Here is a 13,697-nt window from a genome sequence, read left to right as displayed (position 1 = left end):
AGATATACACTATATAGTTCACAGGAGCCACATGAAGGTCAAGATAAACTTGTTTAGTGCTCAGTGATTTGAAGTAGGGAGAAATATTTGGGATGACAAACGTCTACAGTTTTAATAATAGTTGTGACGGGGAAGGAAGAGGTCGATGTTGTTAAATTAGACAATCAACTGTTGGACAGGCGGGGTCCAGGAGCTGAAACACACGAACACTTATACACGTACCACTAATCTCCACATATATACCTGTGCATTTAACCCATATCCCCGGCACGCACGCACACAAGCACTCACATAAGCAAGCATACACACACACACACACACGTGGAAGGCAGTGATGTGGTTAAGGCTGACTCCATACACAGTTTCAAGTGTAGATATGATAGAGCCCGATAGGCTCAGGAATCTGTACACCTGTTGATTGACGGTTGAGAGGCGGGACCAAAGAGCCAGAGCTCAACCCCCGCAAACACAACTAGGTGAGTACAACTAGGTGAGTACACACACACACACACACACACACACATACATACACACACACACTACACGAGTTTACCTCCGCCAGAAGACGCAGCCAGAGAGAGAGAGAGTCCCTATACTCGCTAATTGAAACAGAAATAGAAGAAGGTACACGGCTGCCACGACAGTCTCCCGGAGACGAGAACTCATATATATGTAAATGCCTCGGCTAGAGATAATTATGCTGGATAAATTGAGAAGACGTTGTAAGGAAACTAGGAGCTTGTTGCACGCAAGAAACAGCCCCCCTTTAGGCGATGTGTCCTGTAAACTCTTCTTTCCATATGTCGTTGGATATGGCTGGTCAGTTTACATTGTATTATCCAATGACAGTCTTCGATGTCTCTGACGTCAGGCCCTGGTAATCAAGGGTGCCAAGGCAGGCCCTGGTAATCAAGGGTGCCAAGGCAGGCCCTGGTAATCAAGGGGGCCAAGGCAGGCCCTGGTAATCAAGGGTGCCAAGGCAGGCCCTGGTAATCAAGGGTGCCAAGGCAGGCCCTGGTAATCAAGGGGGCCAAGGCAGGCCCTGGTAATCAAGGGTGCCAAGGCAGGCCCTGGTAATCAAGGGTGCCAAGGCAGGCCCTGGTAATCAAGGGGGCCAAGGCAGGCCCTGGGAATCAAGGGGGCCAAGGCAGGCCCGGGTAATCAAGGGTGCCAAGGTAGGCCCCTGGTAATCAAGGGTGCCAAGGCAGGCCCTGGTAATCAAGGGTGCCAAGGCAGGCCCTGGTAATCAAGGGTGCCAAGGCAGGCCCTGGTAATCAAGGGTGCCAGCCAGTACACGTCACACCAAGGCAGGGAGAGGACCTTACTCTGTGTGGTTGACGTTGATAAACTGAGGAGAAAAACGTTTCACCTCGTCCTATGGCCACATATTCTTGTCACACATGTGAAGGAAGATACTACATAGTCACGTCTATAGTCACGCTCGTTGGTGCATCAGTATGCAGGTATATAGATGCTATAGACCTGGCCATAGCCTCGTTTTACTCCCTTCAAAACCACACCCATATCGGTAGAATGAACTTGTTATTAATGTATGTATAATAGTGTATATTCACCTAGTTGTATTCACCTACTTGTGCAACCTGTCCTCTTAAAAAGAACGTCGCTTTTGGCCGTTTGCCCGTATGGCCGAATTTGGACGTAATTTGAAAATGAAAAAAAAATGAAAATAAATTTGGGATTTTTTTTTTCAACAACAGTAAGTTAAGGGTCCTCTGATAGGTTAGGTGGGCAGGAAATTCTCATAAAGTTTCAAAACGATATGAAAAACGTTAATTTAAAGTGTACTCTTATAATCTCTGCGCGTAGGCGAGACGACTCAAATAGAAAACGGAACAGAACGTCACTTTTGTGAGTCAATTTCATTTCAAATTACGTCCAAATTTGGCCATAGTGCGCATACCAGCGAAAAGTGACGTTATTTTTAAGAGGACGGGTTGACTTGTGATAGTTGGGGTTGAGTTCTGCTCTTTCGGCCGGCCTCTCAACTGTCAATCAACTGTTACTAACTACTAACTAATTTGTGTGTGTATTCACCTAGTTGTGTTTGCGGGGGTTGAGCTTTGCTCTTTCGGGCCGCCTCTCAACTGTCAATCAACTGTTTACTACTTTTTTTTACACACACACACACACACACACACACACACACACACACACACACACATATACACACACACACACACACACACACATATACACACCCGATATACAAGACACCCGATATACACACACACCCGATATACAAGAAAGGGGATAGACAGGAGGCACTGAACTACAGGCCAGTGTCCCTAACCTGCATACCATGCAAGCTGATGGAGAAGATTGTGCGAAAAAAACTAGTGGAGCATCTGGAGCGAAGGAACTTTGTAACACAGCATCAACATGGGTTCAGGGATGGCAGGTCCTGCCTCACAGGGTTACTTGAATTCTACGACCAGGCAACAAAAATAAGGCAAGAAAGAGAAGGGTGGGCAGACTGCATATTTTTGGATTGTCAGAAAGCCTTTGATACAGTGCCACACAAGAGGCTAGTGCGAAAGTTGGAGATGCAGGCTGGAGTGAGAGGGAAGGTACTCCGGTGGATAGAGGAATACCTAAGCAACAGGAGACAACGAGTCTGTGTGAGGGGTGAGGTCTCAGATTGGCGAGACGTCACAAGTGGAGTCCCGCAGGGGTCAGTCCTTGGACCTATACTGTTTCTGGTATATGTAAATGATCTCCCAGAGGGTATAGATTCGTTCCTCTCAATGTTTGCCGACGATGCAAAAATTATGAGGAGGATTGAAACAGAGGATGATAGTAGGAGGCTACAAGATGACCTGGATAGACTGAGTGAATGGTCCAACAAATGGCTGTTGAAGTTCAACCCGAGTAAATGCAAAGTAATGAAACTAGGCAGTGGAAACAGGAGGCCAGGCACAGGATACAGAATAGGAGATGAAGTACTTAATGAAACAGACAGAGAGAAAGATCTAGGAGTTGATATCACACCAAACCTGTCTCCTGAAGCCCACATAAAGAGAATAACGTCTGCGGCATATGCGAGGCTGGCTAACATCAGAACGGCGTTCAGGAACCTGTGTAAGGAATCATTCAGAATCTTGTACACCACATATGTAAGACCAATCCTGGAGTATGCGGCCCCAGCATGGAGCCCGTACCTTGTCAAGCACAAGACGAAGCTGGAAAAAGTCCAAAGGTATGCTACTAGACTAGTCCCAGAACTAAGAGGCATGAGTTATGAGGAAAGGCTGCGGGAAATGCACCTCACGACACTGGAAGACAGAAGAGTAAGGGGGGACATGATCACAACCTACAAAATCCTCAGGGGAATCGACCGGGTAAACAAGGACGAACTTTTCAACACTGGTGGGACGCGAACAAGGGGACACAGGTGGAAGCTGAGTACCCAAATGAGCCACAGAGACGTTAGAAAGAACTTTTTCAGTGTCAGAGTAGTTAGCAAATGGAATGCATTAGGAAGTGATGTGGTGGAGGCTGACTCCATTCACAGTTTCAAATGTAGATATGATAGAGCCCAATAGGCTCAGGAATCTGTACACCAGTTGATTGACGGTTGAGAGGCGGGACCAAAGAGCCAGAGCTCAACCCCCGCAAGCACAATTAGGTAAGTACAATTAGGTAAGTACACACACACACACACACACACACACACACACACACACACACACACACACACGCACACACGCACACCAGGAAGCGGCCCGTGACAGCTGACTAACTCCCAGGTACCTATTTACTGCTAGGTAATAGGGGCATTCAGGGTGAATGCCAGAACCAGTGAAGAGCAGAGGTGCCATAGGCACAATCAGAGAACACTGTATAAACATCAGAGGTCCGCGGTTGTTCAACGTCCTCCCAGCAAGCATAAGAAGTATTGCCGGAACAACCGTGGACATCTTCAAGAGGAAACTAGATTTATTCCTCCAAGGAGTGCCGGACCAACCGGGCTGTGGTGGGTATGTGGGCCTGCGGGCCGCTCCAAGCAACAGCCTGGTGGACCAAACTCTCACAAGTCAAGCCTGGCCTCGGGCCGGGCTTGGGGAGTAGAAGAACTCCCAGAACCCCATCAACCAGGTATCAACCAGGTAACTAGGTGAAAGAAACTTGCCCATTTGTTTCTGCCTGGTGCGGAAATCGAACCCGTGCCACAGAATTAAGAGTTCTGCGCGCTATCCACCAGGCTACCAGGCCCCGTGTGTGTGGTGTGTGTGTGTTGTGTGTGTGTGTGTGTGTGTGTGTGTGTGTGTGTGTGTGTGTGTGTGTGTGTGTGTGTGTGTGTGTGTGTGTGTGTGTTTCCTCTCTCACTTCTATTTTTCTCTAAACAAATTTCAGACCTCCGGAGCTGGAGATGTTTTAACTTGTTAGAGCAATTAAGATAATTTTTTTCAAAGGTAACGAAGCAACATTTCATACAAAAATGATAATTGTCAGCATGTGAGAATGGCTCACCAGCCACCTCTTCTTCCGTGTCTTGTCTCCTTATTCGTTCCCCTCGTCATTCTCCTTCCTTCCTCCTCTTATTCATCCTTTATCTTTGTCCTCCTCTTTGCCCCTCTCTTATCCATTCCCCCGTTTTCCATTTTGCCCCTTTTCTCTCTCTTATCTTCCTTGTTATTCCTCACTGCTTATTCTTTCAACACATTATCTCCAACACAACATTTACTCTTCCCTCTCCCTCTTCCTTCTCCCTCTTCCCTCTCCCCTCTCCCTCTTCCCTCTCCCTCTTCCCTCTCCCTCTTCCTTCTCCCTCTTCCTTCTCCCTCTTCCCTCTCCCTCTTCCCTCTCCCTCTTCCCTCTCCCTCTTCCCTCTCCCTCTTCCCCCTTCCTCCACCGAGGGCTGGACGATAGAGCGACGGTCTGGCGTCATGCAGGTCGGCGTTCAATCCCCGACCGTCCAAGTGGTTGGGCACCATTCCTTCCCCGCGTCCCATCCCAAATCCTTATCCTGACCCCTTCCCAGTGCTATATAGTCGTAATGACTTGGTACTTTCCCCCCTGATAATTCCCTTCCTCCCTCCCTGGATCACCCCTCACAGGCGTGTTCAGGCGGCGACGGAGCCTACCTGACCACCAACAGAACCTTATTATTAATATCTTTATTGACAAAAAATGTATTCCAATTTTGCCTAATTTGAGGAATCGAACCTGCTCCAGAGTGATCAAAGAGCACGTGAGAGTGTGCCAAACACTCCTGGATTAGAGGCACACGAGGGGGGGGGGGGAATTGCCGTCAGCACTTAACTTACAAAACTGTAGAAGGCGATTGGCTTGTCGATGCTACATAATATGGGACGGGGGGGGGGGGGGATCTTGGGCCTCGAACCCCGCATCTCGAAACAATATTGGCCAATCACGCCAGTATTGATCAATCACGTCAATATTGACCAATCACGCCAATATTGACCAATCACGCCAATATTGACCTGACACGCCAGTATTGACCTGACACGCCAATATTGACCAATCACGGCAATATTGACCTAGCACACCGAACAGAGCAAGAAATTATGAAAGTCTGAAGTAGACCTTAAAAAGCCCAATTATCATCAGGGAACTACAAGCTCTAGGATATATATATATATATATATATATATATATATATATATATATATATATATATATATATATATATATATATATATATATATATATAATATAACGTGACCAGACCTGAGACATGTCTCCGCCTTCACTGAGGATCGAACCCAGAACCTCAGGACTACGAATCCGAAGCGCTGTCCACTCAGCTGTCAGGCGCTAGTTGGTAGTCTGATCAACCAGACTGTTGGACAAAGCTGCTCGCAGCCTGAAGTTTATTCTTCTACACCCATAATGTAGCTTAAACTCTTACACCCAGCATGTGGTCGACTTACAACAATACCGCCATTTTAGCCGAGGCCTCAGGCCGGACTCGGGGAGTAGAAGACCCCTCGAGACCCTCTACAGGTATGCTCCAGGTAAATCATAAACAGATTCGCCGGGATATGCTACACACGAGTACCGAGTCATTCGAGTCTCTTGACAAAAATACACCTTATTATTATTAACATCTTTATTGACAAAATTAATTACAATTTTGCCTAATCTGAGAATTTTGATAGTCTTATTAAATTGAGGTTAATGCTAGTATTCACTGTCACGCAGGACAGAGGGTCATACATAAGACAATAGGTCTAAACTGTAGGCTGAAGCACATATATATCATGGTTACAATCAATGTTTTAATGTGTGAATATGTGACAACAACTTTCTATTGTGCACTGCCACACAAGGGCAGGGATGGGTTCATAAGTGATGCAGCTTAGAGTATAAATAGAAATTGTTCTTCATTCTTTAAAATGGACAAGCAAATTTTGGGTAAATTGTTAGGATGTCGTCCAGAACACCTGAGTCAATAAAATAGTTACACAGTTGGTGGTACAAGAGGCCAGGAGGTCTAAAGTCCTTTACGGTTTCACATTCATCAATATAGTGTTCTAGTGAGTGCATTAAAGGTTTATCACAGAGTTTACAATCTGAATATTCTGGTAGTGGCTCAGCCTCACTAACCTGCCAGATGTGTCTATAGCCAAGGCGAATTCGCGCAATTACTACATCACATTGCCTGGTCCGGTTACTGTGCTGACCATACAAATACCTATTATTACAGAACTTGTCATAACTTTTAATACTGCAGCTTTCAGGTCTCTGTGCATTTCTTAGTTCTTCTAAATCTGAATTAATTTCTTTAATTTGTATGTTTCTAATAACTGCATTAGATAGTCCAAAGTCATAATCAATGTTTTCTTTCCTGCAAGCCTCATTGGCCAATTGATCTACAAAGTCATGTTTTTCAACTCCAACATGGGATGGGATCCACACAAATTTTATACAAGAATTATTATCATTGGCAAAAATTACATTCCATTTAATATTACAAGCTACTTCCGACATACATTGTGATGGGTTATTTAAGGACTGCAGAGCACTTTTAGAGTCACAGAAAATAACTCCACCACCATTGAGCTTAAGGTATTCAGTGGCTAGATAAATACCCAATAGCTCGGTCTGTGTCGTGCTTGCCCAGTTGTTCAATCTCTGTGTACTAGTCATGATCATTTCATTCCCTTTATACACTGCACATGCACAACCTGTTCTACCAGTGCCTAACTGCACAGAGCCATCAGTAAAGGCATAGGATTCAGTCGGTTTGAGAATTTGAAGATGACTGTCAATAGCTTCTAATGTTATACATCTCAAAATGTCAGTGTTATACATTTGTTTTACACTGATGGGAGTATAATGCAGAGAGACCTCCACATCTTTCCAAGGGGGAATATAGTGAACAGTTTTATCAGGGTTAAGAGATACATTCAGTTTCTGAAGATTATAGGCACAACAACTGAGCCACACACTGTAGGGAGCTTTTTGCGGCGGATTGAGGGAACAGTCAGAATTGTTTAGAATGGATCTCAATTTAATTTGAATAGAGCTGGGGGGACCATTATTTTTCAAAGTTTTGGCGCAAAACATAGTACTAAGTAGAACTATTCTTTCGTAAATGGAAGGTAAGTTTAGTTCCTTTCTCATGTTAACAATTCTGACAGTTCTAGGACAACCCAGGATGATGCGCATGGCATCATTCTGTACTACATCTAGGCCTTGTAATTGTTTAGGAGAAAAATTAAGAAGATGCAAGGCATAATAATCAACAACAGATCGTATAAAGGCAATATAAAAACTACGAGCATATTTTATGTTAATGCCAAATCCTTTGCCAACAAGAGTTCTGAGAGGTTTAAGACGCTCAACAAGTTTTTTTACGCAGGTTGCTGATGAGATTTGTATCATTAACCTCGACTCCAAGATATTTATAAGACTCACAAGTCTCCACGGGCACTCCATTAATAGTATAGTTAGCATGGAGAGAATGGGGAATAAGAACCCTTGTTTTATCAACAGAGATTATGAGGCCACATTCTACTACTTTCTTGGAGAATGCATCAAGTAACATTTGTAGCCTTGGTTTACTGTGTGCCATAATACAAATATCATCAGCATAACAATATAACAAAAATACACCGAGGCACAGGGATACACTCCACACACACACACACACACACACACACACACACACACACACACACACACACACACACACACACACACACACCAATACACTCCTACACCGAATCAATGTCTCTACTAATGACCTCTGGGAATATGAGTTGCCTCCTGGCACGTTTTGTACCGTCAGGGGTCGCTAACGAGGGAACTAGTTAATAGGCTCGTGTGTTGGTTGTTAGTGGAGGCAGGGCACGGGTGGGAGGAGGGAGGGAGAGAAGGAAGTGAAAAGATATAAATCATAATTAAAAGAAATAAATATAATTAAAAGAAACATTATTACGAACGTAATCACATAGCATGCAAACGTAAGATTGAGATAAAATCACTCAAAATACTATATCATCTACATAAGACTAAAGCTAGTGTGTGCAGCGCCAGCATGTACCCCAAATCTCATCAAGCACAAGGAAACATTAAGAAAGTTCTCAAGTTTGCCACGTGGATGGTGTCAGAACTGATTTGGGAAGTGAGGACAGGAGGAAGAGAACTGGGATGCGAAGACAAACTTAAACTAATTCTCACAAACCTAGAAAAAACACCAAAATAGAAAAAGACATGATCACAGCATCCAAGATCCTACGTCAAGGATACAGAGTGGGTAAAGTTCAAGTGTTTACCGCTTATACACAGCACAAGAGGTAGACCACCAGAGGTAGGCACAGCGCGCGAAGCAGGCACAGCGCGAGAAGTAGACACAACGCGAGAAGTAGACACAACGCGAGAAGTAGACACAACGCGAGAAGTAGACACAACGCGAGAAAACAGAGATTAGGACTGGACTGCGCGGGTTGACTGGTCTTGGGCCGGCAGAGTTCGGCGCGCCAGCCTACAGGACGTGGGTGAAGCGAATCCGTCTTAATAGGACCTAATCCTTGGCTGTTAACTGTTAGGAGGGGAGTTGGATTCTTTCGTGGGGGGCGTGCCTCGCCTGGACCCCGGCACGTAGGGGGCGTGCTTGACCTGTGATCAAGCTAATTAACACAACTAGTTTGACTGTTAAGAGATTTTTAGCACAAGGACGTAAATTTTTTGTTTTTTAATTGAATTTTTTTTCGGGAGGGGGGGGGGGTAGATGTTTATACTAAGGATAGTAAGGCGTGCGTGTGAGGATTGGTGGATGATTGGTTGGGTGGATGGATTGCATGGATGAATGGATATGTAAATGGTATTCTAAATTATTAAGAATACTTGCAAATGAAAACTCATTAAGACATCTTACAGGGAAGGGACGCGGGGGGGGGGGGGGCACACCTCGCGTCCCCAGTCACTGGTAAGGTACTACCACCACTACCACCACCTGCACAACCACCACTACCACCACCTGCACAACCACCACTACCACCACCTGCACAACCACCACTACCACCACCTGCACAACCACCACTACCACCACCTGCACAACCACTACTACCACCATCACAACCACTACTACCACCATCACAACCACTACTACCACCATCACAACCACCACCACCACCACAACCACCACCACCACCACCACCTACACAACCACCACTACCACCACCATCACAACCACTACTACCACCATCACAACCACTACTACCACCATCACAACCACCACCTACACAACCACCACTTCCACCACCACCTACACAACCACCACTTCCACCACCACCTACACAACCACCACTTCCACCACCACCTACACAACCACCACCATCACAACCACCACCACCACCACCTACACAACCACCACCACCACCTACACAACCACCACCATCACAACCACCACCACCACCACCTACACAACCACCACCATCACAACCACCACCACCACCACCTACACAACCACCACCACCACCACCTACACAACCACCTACACAACCACCACCACCACCTACACAACCACCACCACCACCTACACAACCACCACCACCACCTACACAACCACCACCACCACCTACACAACCACCACCACCACCACCTACACAACCACCACCACCACCTCCTACACAACCACCACCACCACCACCACCTACACAACCACCACCACCACCACCACCTACACAACCACCACCACCACCACCACCTACACAACCACCACCACCACCACCACCTACACAACCACCACCACCACCACCACCTACACAACCACCACCACCACCACCACCTACACAACCACCACCACCACCACCACCACCTACACAACCACCACCACCACCACCACCTACACAACCACCACTACCACCACCACCTACACAACCACCACCACCACCTACACAACCACCACTACCACCACCACCTACACAACCACCACCACCTACACAACCACTACTACCACCATCACAACCACCACCACCACCACCTACTTAACCACTACTACCACCACCAGCACAACTACTACCACCACCACCACAACTACTACCACCACCACCACAACTACTACCACCACCACCTGCACAACCACCACCACCACCTGCACAACCACAACCACGCCCACATTCTGTGTCGAGTGCTCAATAACTCACTGCAGTATATGTAATCTAATAGATCCCTAACCCTTCCCACGGAGAACAGAAGAAAATATATATACATATATGCTGGACGGGGGACAAAAAATATAGATACAAAATCGTGGCCCTGGCGAGCTGTCTGCCAACATCACCATTCACTCTCCCAGGCTGCCTCACAATGTCGCCGATTTGGGACCATTTCGCGACTGGGTTAATCCTGGGTGTCGCCTTGCCACGTTTTCTGGTGTCGTCATCTGCGGCGCCTCGCAGAGCATCGCCATTTAGACCACTTCTGCCGGTCCAATTCCAACAAAGCCTTCGTGGTTGGCTTCTGAGGGTTGGAAACTGCAAGACGTCAGTTGCTCGTGTGTTGTGGTGAAAGACCTCACGCAAGACGCAATATTGTCTAGGACGGTAGTCTTGTGTTGGCTGGTAAGGGTAACACTAACCCGAGGGAAGAGGAGTGGCAGGGGCAAAGGGTGGGAGGGATGTAGACAGGGATGGGATTGGGTCCACAGCGACTACTATGGTTAGAACAAGAGTTGAAGAATGGGACACACACTAGTGAACACTTTGCCATCTATATCCGCCACCAAGATAATGTTATTGAAACAAGACTAAAACCAGAGCGCTAAAACAGAAGCGGAAAAGAAACAGTGGAAAAGAAGGAAACTCCACTTCCATTTAAAACTTTGACCCAAAATATCACAGTAACAAGGTTATCGCGAATAACCGAACTCGATTACGGGCTCACTATACCCCGTGCTACATGGACATTTTGTTCTGAGTAGCTTAATCTAAAACAACAATTCTGGAGAAAGAATTGTTTCAGTGTCAGAGTAGTAGACAAATGGAATGCATTAGGCAGTGGTGTGGTGGAGGCTGACTCCATACACAGTTTTAAGTGTAGATATGATAGAGCCCAGTAGGCTCAGGAACCTGTACACCAGTTGATTGACAGTTGAGAGGCGGGACCAGAGAGCCAGAGCTCAATCCCCGCAAGCACAACTAGGTGAGTGTACACACACACACACACACACACACACACACACACACACACACACACACACACACACACACACACACACACACACACACACACACACGCTCGCACGCAAGCAACAATGCAACGAACAATGAAACAGAACAAGGGGGAAGGGAATCATCATGGGAAAATAAGCCATTACGACTATATAGTACTGGGAAGAGGTCAGGATAAGGATTTGTGATGGAACAAGGGAAAGGAATGGTGCCCAACCACTTGAAAGGTCGGAGATTGAACGCCGACCTGCATGAAGCGAGACCGTCTCTCTACCGACCAGCCCAAGTGGTTGGGGTGAAACAGAACAAACTTCTGTCTGGAAATGGAGCAAGGTCTGGGGGTGGAGGCTGGAGGCACCCCCTTACCTCTGAACCCTGTTGCAGCCTTGATCTCTGGGGTCCCAACATAAACATTGCCACACCGCCAAACTTTCAATAAACCAGAGAGAGAGAGAGAGAGAGAGAGAGAGAGAGAGAGAGAGAGAGAGAGAGAGAAAGTAAGTCTGAAGCTGGCCTGGGCCACCCCCTGCAGCTGTTGACTGGCTTGGATCAGTCAGCGAGTTCTGGGATTGGTTCCTGCAATGTCTGGGAAAATCTTTGAAAAATCTTGGCTAGTGTTGAACCGGCTGCAGGGAGAGAGAGAGAGAGGGCCGCGCGGGTCATAGAAGCTGGTGTTGAACATCAGATCTTGGTCACATGGTCCTGGTGATCTACTCCTATTGACTAGGAACGACTGCTTCACCCCGGCCACTCCTGACTTGGTGTAATGTGGCGCCTTAGTTACTGTCTTAGATGAGATGCCCTGGCGTCGTAACGGGAGTGTCAGACATGGAGGGTCAGTGTTAGTGCAGGCTACCTTCTATTCTCCATCTTCACATTCATTCTTGTTCTTTGGACTTGTTCACCTGTAGCCACATTTGAACAACTTTTGCTTATTGTCAGAACTTGAGACGTGGTGGTTGACGCCGGCATCGTTAGTGGGTTGGTTGTGGCTGTGAGGGCCAGCTGCCGGAGCAGCCAGCTGTTCCCACGCTAATTATGGTGGCCAGATATGGCCCTTATATTAAGGGGGGCAGAATATGAATGTTACATTGAGGGGGCCGGATATGTATGTTACATTGAGGGGGCCGGATATGTATGTTACATTGAGGGGGCCGGATATGTATGTTACATTGAGGGGGCCGGATATGTATGTTACATTGAGGGGGCCGGATATGTATGTTACATTGAGGGGGCCGGATATGTATGTTACATTGAGGGGGCCGGATATGTATGTTACATTGAGGGGGCCGGATATGTATGTTACATTGAGGGGGCCGGATATGTATGTTACATTGAGGGGGCCGGATATGTATGTTACATTGAGGGGGCCGGATATGTATGTTACATTGAGGGGGCCGGATATGTATGTTACATTGAGGGGGCCGGATATGTATGTTACATTGAGGGGGCCGGATATGTATGTTACATTGAGGGGGCCGGATATGTATGTTACATTGAGGGGGCCGGATATGTATCTTACCTTAAGGGGGCCGGATATGTATGTTACCTTAAGGGGGCCGGATATGTATGTTACCTTAAGGGGGCCGGATATGTATGCTACATTAAGGGGGCCGGATATGTTGCTACAATCCTGGGGGTCGGTACATGTGAGAAAGGTTGCATAACAGCAACATGCAGGTTGCAAGCATCCACATATAATGTAAAAGCGTTTGATAAATGTGTCCATGGAGTTACAACTATGAGAAGACACGGAGGTGGGGACTTAAATGATCTAAGAGATAACAGTGAATGGCAGTCAACAAAAGCCTTAGTACGGGACTAAGCTCGATCCCACAATGTACAGGCCTCGCGCCACTACTATTACTCGTCAGAAGGTGCAGTTTCCCGACTTCCTTCGCTGATTATACCAGATTAAAATGTTGATACAGGAACATTTCAGGCTCAATGTGCAACGTATGTGAGACTCATTCTTGAGTGCATCCGTAGCACATAACCTTATCTTGAAAAAGCACACCAAAGATGTACATCAAG

General features: G+C 46.6%; 1 protein-coding gene across 1 annotated transcript in view; it reads left to right on the top strand.

Annotated features, from left to right (window-relative positions):
* The window catches only part of LOC123746157 (leucine-rich repeat neuronal protein 2), a 581,329-nt gene that overhangs the window by 219,964 nt on the left and 347,668 nt on the right, over positions 1-13,697 (top strand). The window lies entirely within an intron of this gene.

This window comes from Procambarus clarkii, chromosome 78 (genome assembly GCF_040958095.1).
Source record: "Procambarus clarkii isolate CNS0578487 chromosome 78, FALCON_Pclarkii_2.0, whole genome shotgun sequence".
Taxonomy (NCBI): Eukaryota; Metazoa; Arthropoda; class Malacostraca; order Decapoda; family Cambaridae; genus Procambarus; species Procambarus clarkii.
This window is presented reverse-complemented; position numbering and strand designations above follow the sequence as displayed.